Genomic DNA, 7,432 nt, shown 5'->3' with positions numbered 1-7,432 from the left:
AAAAACGCAGATCTGCTCACAGCAGAGACCTGGGCCTCCATTGTGAGCAGAGGGTCCAATAAGACACCAAGACTTTTTACAGAAGATGACAGACGTAGTGTCTCGCCATCCAGGGTAGGCAGTTGGATCTCCCTCCGACCCGGACAGCCCAGCCAAAGCATCTCCGTCTTCGCTGGATTCACTCTCAACCTGCTGGCACGCAACCATCCAGTAATGGCCTCAAGGCACTGATGGAAACTATTGGGTACGGAGTCCGGCTGGCCCTCCATCCTCAGAATGAGCTGTGTGTCATCAGCATACTGGTGGCACTTGAGCCCAAAGCTCCGCACCAGTCGGGCAAGCGGTTTTAACTTGTCTGTTAAAATGCTATTTTTCATTTCAATTGTGTAGTTTGGCTGCAATCTCAAGCATGTTTTCTTAGAAGTAGTTATGCATGCATAATCACTGAACCCATTCACACAAATACATGTACAACCCCTATATAGAACTGATATACACATTTTCACTTATCCATGGTTTAATTTATTCACATGCTTAATCCTACTGTACAAACTACACCCTCATTTCAGTACCTCCATCATTTGTTCCATTGAAAATAAGAGGTTAACTATTATCCATGGCTTTAAATAGCCACACAAAGTCCTAGAGCATATCTCCCATGGTTGTGGTGGCCATATTGTAGAGCACTATATTATATTTTGGGGGCCTCTGGTGGCACAGTGTGTTAAAGCACTGAGCTGCTGAACTTGCAGATCGAAAGGTCCCAGGTTCAAATCCCGGGAGCAGAATGAGCGTCCACTATTAGCCCCAGCTCCTGCCAACCTAGCAGTTCGAAAACATGCCAATGTGAGTAGATCAATAGGTACTGCTCCGGCGAGAAGGTAACAGCGCTCCATGCAGTCATGCCGGCCACATGACCTTGGAGATGTCTATGGACAACGCTGGCTCTTCGGCTTAGAAATGGAGATGAGCACCAACCCCCAGAGTCGGTCACAACTGGACTTAACGTCAAGAAAACCTTTACCTTAACCCTATATTATATTTTAAGTGACCTAGTTATCCCAATGGCAACAGAGCCTATTTGATCTTGGCAACTAAGCAGGATCAGTCCTGGCTAGTATTTTTATGGAGGACTGCCAATGAATACCAGTTACTTTATTTCAGAAGAAGGAACTGGCAAAACCACTTCTGAATATTTCTTGACTTAGAAAACCCTATAAAATTAATGGGGTCACTGTATGTCAACAGGCAACTTAAGAGCACACACACACACTGTATTTTAAATGCCATTTCAATATCAGATAGAAATCTGGAATTTGCAATTTAATTTTTTGTCAGAGGGCTTTACTGGATTACTAAACTGCAAACCCCAGGATTCCATAGGATGCAGCCAAGGCAACTAAAACATAAGTTTCCTGTCCCAAAAAGCATTATAAGAAGGATTGCCATCCCCATCCAAAGATGTCATTTCCTAAATTATGCAATGCATCTATCTCAAATGATATGCACTCAGTGCTGCATAAACTCCACACCAGATCAAATCAAGAAGTCATTTTCTTCTGTCTTCACGTAGATAGAATGAAGGTTGGAGGTTAGATTAGTTTGTGTGTGAAAGGGAAGCCATGTAGTAATGCATGAACAATTTTGGGTAGCATCATTCGGCTCAATTATTATTTCTTTATGCTTGATCAAAAATATTCATCTAGGGTTTTACACCCTACATGCTAACAGTGATAGACAACAACAACAAATGATTTAGATATTTTTTAAGTATTATTTTGCGTTGTTGGTTGTTGTTTTTTTTAACGAAGTTGATAGTGAAATCTGTGGGTGTGGGATCAATGCATAGAAAGGGCTGACTTCTGTATTCTCATGTATTCTTCACTTGCATCATCTGATGAAATAGTATCAGTACAATGCAGATGACAAAGCCATGTTCAGGTATTACACTCTAGGTCCTATACTACTAGCTGATAAAAATGTTCCAATCCATCTATCTCTCACTATGTTTGGAGGAAGAAAACTCTATACAATAGTCTCCAGAGGATAAGATTCAGTGCTGCTAATACACAACATACATCATTTTCTCACCAATGAATTTCCTGGAACACAACAAAGCACTCTAGAGACAGGCATATCCATCAATGGCACACCCAATACATCTCAATTACATTAATTACAATAGACTTTCTAATGAGTGAAATGTCAAGTACTGGATCTGTGCCCAACACTAATAATTCAGTCACTCCCAGCTGGTGCTCATTCACATCCTAGCAGAGATGTCTCATGCACTCTTGACACCCAAAACATAGAGAGCCAAGTGGTTACACTTCAGAGCTAGACGTTAAAATACAAGTGGGCTATATTAATCAAATACTCTAAATTGCTCATCTATCTAGCTACTTCAGTGATTCTAAAATACCAGTATTATATACAATATGTGTTAGGGAAGAGATGGGTTTTTGTAAAAACGTATTTCTTTAGTTTGAACCTGGATTCACATATACATGCGTGTGATAATATTATTGCTGCTGCTGTCCAACATCTGAAAGTGCCCAAATCCTTCACTGTTTTTGTTATTGTTGTTGTTGTGTTTAGCCACATTAAATATAGGCACAAGACCATGGTATTTTTTCTTGTTTAGTCCATAATTATGGGAGAGGGGGGATTGCACAGTGACAACAGAACATCACTCTTGTAGCCAAAAGTTTAATAAATGTTTGTTAGCTCCATTGACACTGTAGGAAGAAGTGGGGAAGCAAAGTTCATTGATTGCATATTCTTAATTTTGGTAGGAGCAGGAAAGACATTACAAGAATAGGAAAGGCATTACAGTGCACTGATGCTTGAGAAAGGGAATGGCAAAGACGCCATGTAGTAGGATGCCTTTTGAAAGTGAAAGAAATATTTGTATTATTGAACATTAGTCTATATATGATATTGTTTTGGAAAAAACAGATAGTTTTAATTATACCATATACACCCCATGGTTTTAAGCAGTTACTCATTTATTACTATAAGTATGATTTAATCCTTAATGGCCAATGCTACATTCACAGATATACGTAGCCCACAGCAGGGTTATCCAGTTGTTTTTTAAGAACAACAATTTGTTATCTGCCTCTTCTCACAACTGGAGACAGGATAAAACATAGCCAAAATACACTTACCAAATTACATAGTTCAAAGATTAAAACATACCAATAGAATGCAAATTAAAAATTCATAGTTCAAAATTGACTGGGTAGTCCTGGTGGAAGAGATAGGTCTTTACTTGTGTCTTATATGGATTTTGAAGTATATATTAATTGTCTTTCCAGCTGCGGGGGCTGTGTAGATGGGACTGGGAATCATACAGCACAACTTCCAGTGCCCATCTACACAAGCTGTTTTGGACTTCTGGAGCCCAAGACAGACCCACTCCTCCAAAAAACCTCTTAAAACAGCCTTTAAAAAGGAAAATAACTCACCCGGCAGCCATTTCCCCCTTTCTGGAGTTCTCTTGGGTTATACCAATGATGTGCCAAGAGTGGGGAGGACGAAAATCACTCCTGGCCCCCCTCTCTTGGTGCATCATTGGTATGACCCAGGAGAACTCCAGAGAAGGGGAAATGGCTGCCAGGTGAGTTATTTTCCCTTTTTAAGGCTTTTATAAGGGGTTTTCTTTCTGTACCAGTGCCCTGCCGAAAAGCCTGGCAGGGCCTGTGGACACACCCCTTCCCCTGAATAGCACATGCTTTCTGGAGAGTGTATGGACTTTAATGCAAGTGCAATTGTGTTTTTAAAATGCAATTGCACTTAGGTATTAAAGTGCTGTCTGGAACCACTCCAGTTTTGATCCATATGGAGAAAGAAGCAAAAAATGTTGTTGTTGTTGTTGTTGTTGATGATGATGATGCTTTTGTTATTACACTAGCTAGGTACATTTTTCCTCTTTTTTCCTCTTCTTACGAATGGCTTTCTGATTTTTGTGGGCCATTCCATTTGTAGTGCAGAAGGTCGCATTGACCCTCTAAGGAAGTAGACTTAGCCTGCAAAAGCTTATGCTTACCAACGTTGTACTCTCATTTAGTCTCTAAGGTGCTGCAAGCTTCCTTTGCATACTATGCTGAAATTCTAATGTTTTATAGGTAAGAGACATGTGGGCCTAGAGAAAAAAATGTAAACATAGTACAGTAGAGTCTCACTAATCCAAGCCTCGCTTATCCAAGCCTCTGGATAAGCCAAGCCATTTTTGTAGCCAATGTTTTCAATATATCGTGATATTTTGGTGCTAAATTCGTAAATACAGTAAATACAGAATAACATTACTGCGCATTGAACTACTTTTTCTGTCAAATTTGTTGTATAACATGATGTTTTGGTGCTTAATTTGTAAAATCATAACCTAATTTGATGTTTAATAGGCTTTTCCTTAATCCCTCCTTATTATCCAAGATATTTGTTTATCCAAGCTTCTGCCGGCCCGTTTAGCTTGAATAAGTGAGACTCTACTGTATAAGCAATTCAAAGTGTCTTTTCCCCTTGCAAATTCTTTGGAAGCCTGTAAACAGCAGTTTGATGGGCATTTATTTGGAGTGCTTTAGCTGTGTCTTCCTGTGTAGCAATGCACAAATCCACATGTTGGAGCTCAGACATGCATTTGGATTGTATAGAGTTGGAAGGAGTACATCTAGTCCAACCCCCTTCTTCCAGGCAGGAATCCACAACTAAAGCACTCCCGAAAGATGTCAATCCAACCTCTGTATAAAAGCCTCTACAGAAGGAGAGTCCATCAGACTCCAGGGAGATCTATATTTCACTCTTGGGTTGCAGTAAACCAATTCTTCCTGATGTTCAGATGCATTCATTTCTAGGAATTTAAGTCCCTAATTTGGGTCCTGTTCTCTCCAGACACACAATATTTTTGTTTCATTTATGCACAATAAAAAAATACTTTGCATTTTCCTGGTGTTGAGTCTCAAGTAGCGATGATGCTAATTAAACCCATTTGGTTTCTAAAAAAATCAGAATGGATTATTGACAATTGGAATTCAGAAGTCCTTGGCACATTACTTTAAATATATTCATGATCATGATACAGGGCACCTCACTGCTGCTTTTACTTTATATTGTTCACATCACTTCACTTGCTACCTTGGTAATCCTTTTTAAAAATCCTGTATGGTTATGAATGGTATTGCACATCCAAAGAAAATTGAAACTAACAAGTAAAGAATGAGATCACCAGTAGTAATGGAGAGAATTCCTCTTTTTCCTTTTTTTTTTTTTTAAATGAATCTGATTGCACACTTCTCAGGCTGAACATGGAATTATGAGTAATTTATGGTCTGAAATCCTTGCATTCCAGGATTAGTGATTAATATGACAAAAAAGTATATTTAACAACTTGCATACCTCTATTACAAAGAAACCACTGCATGCATGCCTAAAATACACAAACTCCCTTTGTATAATGGCAGCATCCTGCAGTAAATGTGTTCATTGGAAATATTCTTACAAAAGTTATACAAATTCCTTATTCGTCATCTATATGCAAGCTTAACTTTCCAGCCAGATGTGCCATAGAATCAACTTGGAGATGCAGAGACAGACTTGGATGCTCTTCCAATCCCTGGTCACTACTGAAATCTTGATTGAGATGAGATTTGAACTTCGGCTTTATCATTTTTGATGGGCTATTCCACTAGTCTTTTCCCATAAATGTAGTACAGAAAGCTGCTTTGTTGATAGCAAAACCAAAATATCTAAGTCTACAGGAAAAGAGTCACAACATGGGGAGTTCCCCAAAGAGAATATTATTTGGCTGTTTGCCTGGCCACGGTCCCAAATGGAACCCTCCAAAGAGAATCTTTCTAAATATTCTGTGCAAACTAATACAAGTTTTTCACTAATTTCCCTTCTTATTTTCTTCCAAATCTAGCTTTACAATCTGGACTCTGGCTCATATAGATTCAAGGCATGTTTCCTAGTGATTATGTACTGGGTATCCTAATTAATGGAACTATTCTCTAGATACTTTTAAAAAATCTCCAAGGCACATCTTCTTCAGTGCTATAATAACAGCAGCAAACAAGATGGAAAAATAAGCCCTTCTCTCAGTGATACATCCCATGACAATACAACTGTGATACTTAAATACATTTCTGACAAAAACTTTAATAAGCCTAGTTCTCAAATGCCATCTGAATATATTTCATTATGTTTAGATAACATTTAAAAATGTATTTACAGTCTCCAAGTCTGGTTGTTCATATCTTAGTCATCAAAGAATTATGACGTTATGAGGGAGAATAGTTGAATGGCTTGTAACAGAACAAGTAATATAGAAAGAATAATCATTTCATTTCCTATCACTAAGGATGATAAGATAGGAATGACTGAGATTTTTAAAAGTTCATTCTTAATAATCTATCAGAATTCATAAATCTCTTAATGTTTGTGATGAAAAGAACTGTGTTTACAAAATGCTTCAAATTTACAGACTCATCCATCCATCTGCAGGGTTTTGAAGCCTATATTCAAATCCTTAGATAAAGGTTAAACATCCCTTGTCAACAATTCTGAAATCTTAAATTTCCCAAAATTCACAACTGTCGACACTCAGAAAACAGGGGAATTCCAGACATGAAACAATCAGGACCACCTCCCTACAAAGGATTCCCCCAGAAAGGAAGCAGCCAGGCTTTGAAGCTGCAAGGCTATTCAATGCTAATCAAGCTGGTCAATTGCAACATTCACACTTGCCTGAAACAGACAAGAGTTCTTTCTTCCACCCTGGATATTACACACACACACACACACACACACACACTTGCCTCATTTCCAACTGACTTCTTAACAAACCTCTGAGGATACCTGCCATAGACGAAGATGAAATGTCAGGAGAGAATGCTTCTGGAATATGGCCATATAGCCCAAAAAACTCACAGAAACCCAGTGGTTCCAGCCATTAAAGTTTTCAAAAACACAAATTCAATGCAAGAGCAAACCTACAGAACCTATCTTGTTTGTAAGTTGAGGGTTGGCTGTAATACAGTTTGACTGCACTGAATTGATTTATCAGGAAGTGTAAACTTATCTAATCCAATCAACACAGTTAAACTGCATTCTGAAACTGTATTATTTGGCAGTGTAGATCCAGCCACAGTCTGTTTACATCTGCATAAATGTTGAATCTGAAAAAGTAAGACTGTTTTGTTGTTTTTTCTGCTGTTTTGTGTGCTGAATGAGAAGGTCTTCAGATTGTTCCGTCAGGCAAGTCCATTGCAGCAAAAATATTTGCACTGAAAGAAGCTCTGAACGATCACACTGGTGAGCAAGGTAAAAAATATGTATTTATCCCTGGGGTGTTTTAAATCAAATTCTTGTTTCAAACTAAAGTGCTGGCTTTCTATAATGCTACACAACAGTTTTTAAAAACTTTTAAATT

At 38.4% G+C, this 7,432-nt stretch overlaps 1 long non-coding RNA gene across 1 annotated transcript in view; it reads left to right on the top strand.

Annotated features, from left to right (window-relative positions):
- The first annotated feature begins 3,586 nt into the window (after positions 1-3,586).
- LOC134298724 (uncharacterized) overlaps positions 3,587-7,432 on the top strand; it is a 30,591-nt gene continuing 26,745 nt past the window's right edge. The window contains exons 1-2 of the long non-coding RNA XR_010005814.1: positions 3,587-3,622; positions 7,237-7,323. This is a non-coding gene — a long non-coding RNA (uncharacterized LOC134298724). The remainder of the gene's footprint in view (positions 3,623-7,236; positions 7,324-7,432) is intronic.

The sequence above is a fragment of the Anolis carolinensis genome, chromosome 4, assembly GCF_035594765.1.
Source record: "Anolis carolinensis isolate JA03-04 chromosome 4, rAnoCar3.1.pri, whole genome shotgun sequence".
NCBI classification, from domain to species: domain Eukaryota; kingdom Metazoa; phylum Chordata; class Lepidosauria; order Squamata; family Dactyloidae; genus Anolis; species Anolis carolinensis.
The sequence above is the reverse complement of the archived record's forward strand: the minus strand, read 5'-3'. Positions and strand labels throughout refer to the sequence as shown.